Source organism: Peromyscus leucopus, chromosome 20 (genome assembly GCF_004664715.2).
Source record: "Peromyscus leucopus breed LL Stock chromosome 20, UCI_PerLeu_2.1, whole genome shotgun sequence".
Taxonomy (NCBI): domain Eukaryota; kingdom Metazoa; phylum Chordata; class Mammalia; order Rodentia; family Cricetidae; genus Peromyscus; species Peromyscus leucopus.
In genome coordinates, this window is record NC_051080.1 from 15,871,139 (window position 1) to 15,881,585 (window position 10,447).

The following is a 10,447-nucleotide window of genomic DNA, read 5'->3' on the forward strand; positions in this document are numbered from 1 at the left end:
AGCCCAGAACTTTAATTTTATTTTCCACTCTGTAAATTTCTGTATTTTCTTGGAGTCCATTCTGTTCCCTGTGGTGTTTCCTTTACTGGATGTTAGGGTGCTTAATTTTCCCACTGCCCATGTTCTAAACATGCAAGGATGCAGCTGTCCTACAAGATGGTACAAGTAACACACTTGTATCCATGGGTGCACTCGATCACAGGTCAACTGAAGTATGCTTGCATTTTCAGTTCTATTTGTGAAGATCTAGATTTAGCTCTGAGACCTGTTTCCAGCAACTGCCTCTGTCCTGAGGCCCCTTGAGACTGGAAGGTAACTGCCCACTATTCCATATATATTTTTTTTCATTTCTTTTTTTTTTTTTTTTTTTTTTTTTGAGACAGGACCTCACTATGTAACCCTGGCTGTCCTGGAACTTACTATGTAGACTAGACTGGCCTCAAACTCTCAGAGATCTGCCTGTCCCTCCCTCCCAAGAGGCTGGGATTAAAGCTATGTATCACCATGCCTGGCCCATGCTCAGGTTTGATGCTTAAGGTATGGCTAGCCACTCCAGCAGAGCTGGAATGCTCATGGTGCCTGGAGAGGATGCTCCCTAACTTTGCTTTGGTTGTGAATTTACTTTGAGCCATGTCACAAAATTGTTTTGTTGTGGCCACATGATGGTATGTTTTTAAATGACTTTTGCTTTTTTTTTTTCTTTTCCAGACAGGATTTCTCTTTGTGTATCCCTGGCTGTCCTGGAACTCACTCTGTAGACCAGGCTGACCTCGAACTCACAGAGATCCACCTGCTTCTGCCTCTTGAGTGCTGGGATTAAAGACGTGGGCCCCTTTTAAAGAGACTATAAAAACAAAGCAATTTTGTGTTAGGAGGTCAGATAACATCCAAGTGTGTGAAAGTGAACACGGACACCTCCTTTCCCATTGTTCTGTTGTACTCCCTTCCCAGATAAACAAGGCAATGGAAACACCGTTAAACACAAGCGTGTTCATTTAAAGAAGCTGCAGGTTTTGGTGGTCCAGTGGGCAAAGCACTTAACCATGGAAGTCTGAGGACCAGAAGAGACATTCCCTAGAAGCTTTCAGGCATGCTGTAGGCAGTGGTAAGCAACCGGCTCACACTCACAGGTCAGGGGTATAGTCCATCACAGCAGGGGAAAGCACGGTGGTAGGAGAGTGAGGCAGCTCTCACATCGCAGGAAGGTTCTCTGCAGGCTGCGGAGGGGGAAGAGACATTATTGGGCTTGACCATCACTGGACCCTGCGTGCTGCAGTGTGGACCCCCCCGGCGAGGACTCTCCCTGGGTGTCCCATGGAAGGGCCAGCGAGAACACTGATTTCACAGTCTCTCTTTCCACGAAGACACTGTAAACACAGTGCTTTGTGTACCTCCCCCACCCCTTCCAGAGCTGACTGGGTTCTGTACTAACCATGGGGCAGAGCACACCACACTACAGCCTGGATGGCTTGGGGGCAATCACCTGGATGGCACAGCTGGATCCTGGGAGTGATCTGAGAAAAGACTGGGTGCCATGGCCGTAGGGACAGCAGGGCCCCACACCCCTCCATCCTGCCCTCGATGTAGAGCTTGAAGAATGAAATTATTTGAAAGCTGTCATGTGGTAAAGTATTTAAATAACTGTAGCATTCCTCATATTTTATTTTTTTCCTCTTGGAGCTTATGACAAATAACTCAGATTTCATGAAATATATATTTTAAATGTCTTTCCCCACCAAAAGAGCAATTCTCTGGCATGTTAATTAGACTGGAGAGATGAAACTCGATGCACACGAGAGTATTTATAATGTGCTGTATTAATCATCGACGGTTTCTAAGAAAATAATTATGTTGGACAAATGATAATATTTTGCTCTTGTAACTGTGTCTCCACATTTATTCAAAACTCTTGGTGCTTCCCATGTGGCATCGATTAATTATTCTTCTTGGGGAGATGGATTGTTGTGCTCTTCCATTGTTGACAGTCTTTATTGGTTTGTCTCCCTGAAATCCAGTGGAGGGAGGGGATGGTATGGAGGCAGCAAGGGCCATTTGACATGGTGTGTGGCTTCCATGAGGATAGACGTATGATCAGTTGCATGGGAGCATAAGGTCCCAGGGTCCTTCTTTCCAACTCTGATGATGGTATAGCAAGCACCTGCTTCTTGGATTGTACTTGGACTTGGTTGGTTTCTGGAGGTAAGGAGCTACAGGAAGTGAGCCAGGTGGAGTTAAGTCCCTGGCTCCCAGCTTCTGCTGGCTTTGGTTCCTGGGTCTAGGCATTTCAGGAGGCCAGTGGTGCTTAGATCTGCTGTCATCCACCAACCCCTGGCCATATCCCTGAGCTAGTGTGTTGCATGAAACTCTCCTGGAAGATGAGCAATCATTTCACCTCAGACAGGGCATCAGCAGCAGATCAAAGTAAAGATGCATATTGTTTTTTTTTTTTTTGAGGAGGAGGTGTTATCTTGATTATTACTTAATGTAGGAAAGCCCAGCCCACTACGGGCACACCATTCCCTAGGCAGGTGGTCTTGGACTTGAAAGTTAGCAGAGCATGAACCCATGAGCAAGCCAGAAAGCCATGTTCCTTCACAGTTTTTGTTTCAGGTTCTTGCCCTACTCTCCTCAATGGTAGACTATGACCATCGTAAGTCAAATGAACCCTCTTCTCTCCTACGCTACTCTTGGTTAGAGTGTTTTATCATAGTATCAGAAAGGGAACAGGAACTGTGACCCAATGGGTTTGATTAGGATCTTTCACAGTAGTATAACTTATGAGTGGTGACACCATGGATAAAATGTCTCTCACTCTCTCAGAAGCTGTTGACTGCCTCTCAATCCCCTGGAGGGGTGGGCCTTATGAACTCCTCCTCTGCTCCATGACGGTGCATTAGTGGGCTCAGTCTTGTTTAGTTCTGTGCGTAACCCCAGCTGCTGGAATGGAATAGGCCATGTCATGGTCAGAGGACAGCATTCCACTACAGACCATCCCGGGTCTCCACCTGTTATTCCTCCCACCCTTCTGCTCCCTGAGCATTAGCCAAGTCTTTCCTTTGCAGGAAGGGTCCTCCTTCCTGGCCCTTGTCCATCTCCTTTGCCCCAGGCTCTGCAGCCAAGATGGATTCTTCTGCCAGGCTTCTTTTGCTACAGGATGGGTGGGAGGGGTCCCTCAGTGCTTTCTGGTCCCCAAGTCTCTATACTTGGGTAGCTCTTTCATCACCCAGTGGGGCTGAATAACCATCATCCCCTGCAGCCTGTCTAGGGAGTGGGAGACCCTGATTGTCAAACTGAATAGAATGCTGTTACTGGGTTTCGGAGACTGGTTGAGACTTGAGACTGCAGAGGTGAGGATCAGAATAGCTTTGATCTCTCTAAATAAGGCCACAGGAGGTGTACAGGGCCAGTGAGGGAGATGGGGGCTATCCTGAGGGGATGAGAGCTCACAAGGAGGGTAGTAAGTGCTTGATTCCAGCAGGGCTGGGCAGGCCTTCTGCCTCTCAGAGTGGGGATGGCTGCCCTCTCTGACAGGCCCCTTGGGAGGTTTGCTATTGAGCCAAAAGACATGTGGAACCAGCAGACCTTCCATGTCCTACTGAGGGGCTTTCTTAGGTTCTATGTTCCTGGAAACAGCAGCCCCTCATACCTTGTGAATCATGCGCCGTGGTCTGGGGATTGGCTGGATGGCCTTGAGCGCCTGCCCCACTTGACCTACCTCCCTCCTTATTGGGAAAGATCTGAACATGCTCAGTAGAGAGCATGGGCCTCTCAGAAGACTAGGAGGCTTCTTGTACCCTCTTGATGAGCTGCATTCCCATAGTGACTTTCCTGGAAGACTCCTGAGCATGACTGGAACTTGAAATGGGAGCCCTAGAACTGTCCCTGAGGTGGTGGCACATGGCTGTCCCCTGTCCCCTTTGTCAGGTAAGCTTGGACTGGGTCTAGTGAAGTGGACTTGGTTGGTTTCGTGTCACCTGAGTAGACACAGTCACTTGGTGCCATTGTTCTAAGTATGCACTTTCTGTTTACACAGTGGAGACAGTAACTCCACAGAGCAATACAGATGGAGAGCACAGGAACCTGAGCGCTTCCAAAGGCTGCGCACTAAGCCCCAAGTAAATACAGAGTAATAACACGCTCTGCTGTGCACTTTGAAATGAGAACCTTCCCTGAATAGAGAGAGAGAGGCTGGTGTCTCTGCCTGCCATGGCTGGCAGTCAGCATGCCTCTTGCCTGGCTGGGCCTCAGCCAACCCTGGCTGATGGAAGCCATGGTGATGGGGAGAGCTTTGCCAAGGAGAACCTACTCATTTATTCTCAAGAAAATCACCCTGGTGGGATGGCTCAGTGGGTAGAAGTGCTTGAATGCAGGCCTCATGATGGATGTTTGGTCGTCAGACCTCACATGGTGGCAGGCAAGAACTGACTCCTGAGGGCTGTCCTCTGACCTCCACACAGGTACCAGGGCACCTGTTTGAGACAATACCGAAGAAAGAAGGAAATAAAGAAATAGGCATTATTGGGTGTTCCTGAGGACCTTGGATGGCTGGAAGTCCTTAGAGGGGACACACACATATAGACTTCACAGTGCTGGGTTCAAGAGGGGTCTCAGCCTTGTTTTCAGAGGAGGAAACTTTGAGGGTGACAGGAGAGACTGGCCCTTGGTCCGTCAGTCAGGATTTATTTCCCCTCTTGCTCTGCAGTCACCTGCACTGGAAAGCCACCTTGCCGAGAACTCCCTGATTGTCTCTGCTCATCGGGTCTGTGGGAGACGCCCAGTCACTTTGGAACCTGGCTGATGTCCCTGATGCTATGAGGTGGCCTTATGAGGAACACACCTGGGAGCTGGCAGCCTTTTCTCAAGGATGCCTCCCTCAGGCTGTTCCTCTAACCCTGTGGCCCACATCCTGCCCTCCTGAATTCCCTGATTCCTGGCAGAGGCTGGAAAGGACCTGGAACCTGAGGGTCCTCTCTGTCGCCACTTGCACTCAAGGGAGCTCCAGACCTGGGAAAGAGTGGGGGAAGTCTGCTTTGGCATGACCTGCTGACAACAGACGGCACCTGCCCTGCTCTGTCCACTTGAAAGCTAGGGGGGCCCCAGGCAAGAGGTGAATCTCTGTGAGTTCAAGACCAGCCAGGGCTACTTACTGAGACCCTGTCTCCAAAGAAATTCCCTCTTCCTCCCTCCCTTCCTCCCTTCAATGCCTATTGGTTGCTGTACTTTCTGTCCCCCAAACAGCTGAAAACAGAGGTTGGGGGTAAAGCTTGGCGGGAGAGCTGCTTGACCAGCTTGCTAGAGAACGTATGGGAGGAACTCAATATAAATTCAAACATAAAGTGAGCAATGTAGATGCTGGGAAGCCAGCGACGGGCCGGAAGAAGGAAAGGAACTAAGTAATAATGGTCAATGAGGCATTTTAATTCATTTCCAGAACACTGGCATTGCTCTGACCACTTACTATATACATCAAGTATATGTACTGACCCTATCACGGGGTAGCATGCTTCCCCTCGGGGTTATGGTGTGTTGACGGCAGCATCGAGCAGGGCAGGAGCTGGTGTAGTTCCTAAGTAGGTGCTCTGATCACCACGTGATTGGATGAAAGGCTTGTGTGCTGCTGCTCTCACACGGAGTCCACGTGGATTCAATTCAGGCCCATCTGCCCTCTGCTGCTCCCTCTGTTCTGAGGAGGGAGATATCTGAATAGATTTAGATACTCCCTGTTAGCATCCTTGCATCATGGGAAGCTTCAGAGAGCACTTTTTGGTGTATAATCTCGAAATACCTAAATCTCACTGTGTTAGGGCTCTCTACAGGAACAGAACTGACAGAATGAATATATAGTCAACAGGGCTTTATTAGACTGGCTTGCAGGATGCAGTCTGGGTAGCTCAATCATGTTGCCTCACACTGGAGAAGCAGAGAAATCAGGTAGTTGTTCAGTCCACGAGGCTGGCTGTCTCAGCAGTCCCAATCTGACGATGGAGTCCTGGAGGATTCCTGGAGAGCGGCTGGCCTTCAAGGAATCTTCAGGAAAAGGATACATGAACTTGTCAGCAGGAGTGAGGCTAAGTGGGCACAAAGTTAAGCTTCCTTCTCCCATGTCCTTTATCTGGCCTGCAACCAGAAGGTTCCATCCAGATTTAGGGCAAATCTTCCTGCTTCAAATAATATGATCAAGGGACTCCTTCACGGGACCGCTCAGCTGCTCATGTTTTAGTTGACCCCAGATTCAGTCAACCTGACAAGATTAGATATCACACTACCTAAACAAGTATCTAGAGCTGTGGTTCTCAACCTGTGAGTCATGATCCCCATTTGGGGTCACATATCAGATATCCTGCATATCAGATATTTACATTGCAATTAGTAGCTAGCAAAATTACAGTTATAAAATAGCAACAAAAATAATTTTATGGTTGAGGGTCCTTCACAATACGAGGAACTGTATTAAAGGGTTGCAGCATTAAGAAGACTGAGAACCACTGATCTAGAGTTATTTATTGACATTTTTCTTTTCATTTCATGGGTATAAGAAATGCTTTCATAGCTGGGCAGTGGTAGCCCATGTCTTTAATCCCAACACTTGAGAGGCTGAGGCAGGTGAATCTTAGAGGTTGAGGCCAGCCTGATCTACAGAGTGAGTTCCAGGACAGCCAGGGCTACATAGAGAAACCATCTAAAGAGAGAGAGAGAGAGAGAGAGAGAGAGAGAGAGAGAGAGAGAGAGAGAGAGAGAGAGAGAGAGAGAGAGAGGAGAGAGGGAGGAGAGAGAAGAGAGAGAGAGAGAAAGAAATGCTTTCATATGTTGCAAGGATGTCAGGCAGTGAAGTTAAAAGTGTGACCTTAAGGAACTAGGCATGTGTAGCCCTTAACACATTGCTGGTTCTTCCTGAGGATCAGTCAGATTTAGATACTCCCTGTAGGATCCACCCTACAGAATGTGCTGACTGGGTGTCTGAGGACCAGCTGGGGTATTCACCTTGCCAGCAAGATGGAGGGCAGTCTACCTCAGTATCCACGACACACTCACCCGTTAGTGCATGCATGTGTGTGTGTAGGGTGTGTCAGAGTGACTGGGTTTGCCACTGGAGGCCCTTGGTGCTTCTAGGCTGGGAACATCCCCTTGTGAGTTACTGTAGGTTCTCATCTGCCTTTCTGTGGAGAAATATGCCAGCAAAACCTCTACCTGAACACATTGGTCAGTCACGGGTGCGGCTGAGACACTGGACGCTCCAAACCTCTGAAAGGACCAGGGTGATTTTAAAGTGAGCTCCCTGTTAGCCGTGGAACAATGGTCCTTTTCATCACCATGGTGTATGGAGTGTATGCATGTTATGGTGTGTGCAGACATGCATGTGTGTAAGGTGCGAGTGCATGGTGTGATATGTATAGAAGATGATGCCTAAGTACAAAGGCTCATCTGGAATTCAAGGTTGGCTCCAGATGACATCATTAGCTAATGTAAACTGGTCACGCAGAGAGCGCATGGCCATCTCAACTGATGCCGAGAAAGCATTTGATGAATTTCAAACTTTGTATAATTAGAACATGTATAAATTTCATATAATTAAAACAAAAAACCCTTCCAATAAAGCAAATAAACAAAACTTCAGCAGCACAGGAATAAGCTGATAAAGGCCTTCATCAGCTCTGCCCACCATGACAAAGGTACCATATATTCAGAACTTGACAGACCCTGGTTTCTCATAGTCTGGAGGCTGGAGGTTCACAGCCAGAGTGCCAGCAGGGCAGGTTCCTGGAGAGGGCCTGCTTCCTGCTTGGGGATGGCTGTCTTCCTGCCACACCCTGGCATGTCCTCTCCTCTGTGTGTGAATGGGAGGGCAGAGGGAGAGTTCTTGTTTTAACATTTCCTGTCCTACCTGTCCAGACACTCCCCATTCTCCTAATCCTCATGACCGTGTTGTACTTACATCACCTCCTTAAAGGATTCATTCTAAATAGTCACATTGGGGGTAAGGACTTCAGTGTGTGGATCAGGGGTACCTGATTTGTGGGAGAATTGCCAGTTATCATCTTAGCTGAGACCCAAGATAAAGGCAACCTCAGGCTCCACGGCTGACCAACAGCTTCCTGGAAACAGCCAGCACCACAGGGGAGAGGGGACTGAAAATGGACGAGCTGGAAGAGAAGGAACGAAATTGTCTTAATTCTGAGAAATGATTGGCTTTAGACTAATAAGACAGTTAAGGAAAATTGCAGCATACAAAGACAATTTTCAAAGACCACCTGTACTTTGGTGTATGAGCAATACATAATTGCAGATTGGAAATTAAAGAAGAAGGAGAAAAAAACACCCAACCATGCCGCTATTTATAGCATGCCTGCCAAAGAGATGCCCACAAATCTAGCAAAGTACATGCAGAGCCTGAAGGATGAGAGGTACAGACACCCCTGGAAAAACACAAGAGGACCTGAGTAGAGAGTGACTAGTTAAAGTGTCAGAGATATGTGCCTGCCGGGGATGTGTTTTTGCTGCGCACAGCCTGGTGACACTTTGTAGCATCAGGTGATGGAAATTGCTAAAAAATTAACTTTTGTTTCAAGCTCTGAAGGAATCATTATAAAAACATACAACAGTACGTGAGGCCAACTGAACTCCGCCTCTCATGCAGAGCTGATGGTGGCTGTGCTCACTGCGTGGGTAGGGTGAGCCTGCAACAGGGCAGCGTGGGATCCCATCCTGCTGCTCCCTTGGGAGTAAGGAGTCCCTGATGCTCCTGGCGATTCAGCCTTAGGAGATAAGCCAGGGACAGGGGCAATGTAGGCACAGCAGGGCACAGCTGGAGCACCAGCTGTTCCTGGGAGCAATGGATGAGAATGGCCTGAGATGGCCCCCAAAGGGCCAGTTTCACTGTGTAGATCTTTTAACCTGTGAATGACAGGTCACACTAGGATCATGTGGTAATCCTAGGAGCCGCCTCTTCCTGATGGCTTCTGGCTGCAGCTCACGTAGGAGCGGGGTCAACTCCTGAACTTGTCAGGCGAGCCTAGGGATGAATGGGGTGGTGTCCAGGCTTCTGGTCATCTCTTGGAATGTCCTAGAATGGCTTCTAACAGAATCGGCCTGTTCTATCTTCTTCTGGCCTTGACTGGGGTGAGACTGAATGCTTTTCAAATGCTGCAGATCTGCCTGAGTCTCAGAGGCAACTGGCAGCTGAGCCTTGTGTCAGCTTAGCTACTTACATATTTATGTATTTATTATTTTTGCAGTACTAGGAATGGAATCCATTGCATGCTGGGCAAATACTCTGTCACTGAATTCTATCCCCAGCCTGTTTTTTTATTTTGACTTCTTGTTAAGTTTCCTGAGCTGGCCTTGAACTCACGCTTTATCCAAGGCAGGCCTCGCACTTGTGATATCCCCACTAACCCCCCTGCCCTAGCCTCCTGAGGTGGTCATTCCTTTACACTGTGATTGCGTGATAAGCCTCAGCATGTGTCTGAGGTGGCTAACTAGAGATCAGTACCCACCTTGGCTAGGTCCTTGTCACTTGTCTACTGATTTCCATGGGGTGTCCTGGGCTCTGAGCCCAGGCCATTACTATCTAGAGTGAAAGACAATGAGTAGAAGGGGCTTAGGGACAGTTTCAGGTCCTCTGTTGGCCCCAAACAGAAGCAGATGCAGTTGGGCAGCCTGCTACATTTTGCGGCCTGTGGAGATACATCTCCGGGTGTTGCGTGGCTACTGGGCCGGGAAGGGCCGCCCACAGCCTCCCCTCTGTCACATCCACAATCACCTTGCCTGGGTCTGCTGTTCCGGCTTCCAAATACCACCGCCCTGGCACTAATTATAGCCCAGATTGTACGGGGAATTCTCAGCCCGCACCGTGGCAGTCCAGATTAAGCAATTAACCTTGGTGTCACTGCAATTATCGAGACACGCTAGCAAAACGAGCTAATTTCCCCCCAGGATGTTGAACTGAAATCAACTTCCACTCTCTTTAAGATGCCAAAATAGGAAATGTTAATGGAAAATTACGTTTGGATGTTTAATAAATCTCTTGGGCCAGTGGCTCCTCGTCAGTCTGGGCGGTGGCACGTCATGGAGGAGGCACTCATTGGTTGGACAGAGGAGGAATGGTCCAGAGCCAGCACCCTGTTGACTATGCACACAGCTTGAGTGACACTCGGGCTACAGTGAGAGAACCTATCAAAATCCCAGCCAGTCTCCTGGTTCAGGAGTCTGGAGAAGGCTTGGCCTGGCTCTGACGTTTCCATCAGGCTTGGCAGGTGCATTCCTGTAAAACACCAGCATTTGCCATGTGGGCAGCTGCTCCTGACATTCCTACCCAGTGCCTCTTCTGGCTCCCCACAGACTAGAGGTCAAGGTTGCCTCAGTGCTTCCCTGGCCACCCCCAGCCCCACTCGTTGAGCTGCAGGCTCTGTTCTTGCTTCTGGGGAGTCACAGTCACCTGGAGCCCCGG

At 48.7% G+C, this 10,447-nt stretch overlaps 1 long non-coding RNA gene across 1 annotated transcript; it reads right to left on the reverse strand.

Moving 5' to 3' along the window:
• Positions 1 to 5,841: 5,841 nt before the first annotated feature.
• LOC119086310 lies at positions 5,842 to 9,573 on the reverse strand. Its single transcript, XR_005089563.1, has 3 exons — positions 9,495 to 9,573; positions 8,007 to 8,141; positions 5,842 to 6,027 (listed from the first exon to the last, which is right to left on the reverse strand). It is a non-coding gene; the product is annotated as an uncharacterized LOC119086310 (long non-coding RNA).
• Between the last annotated feature and the right edge of the window lie 874 nt (positions 9,574 to 10,447).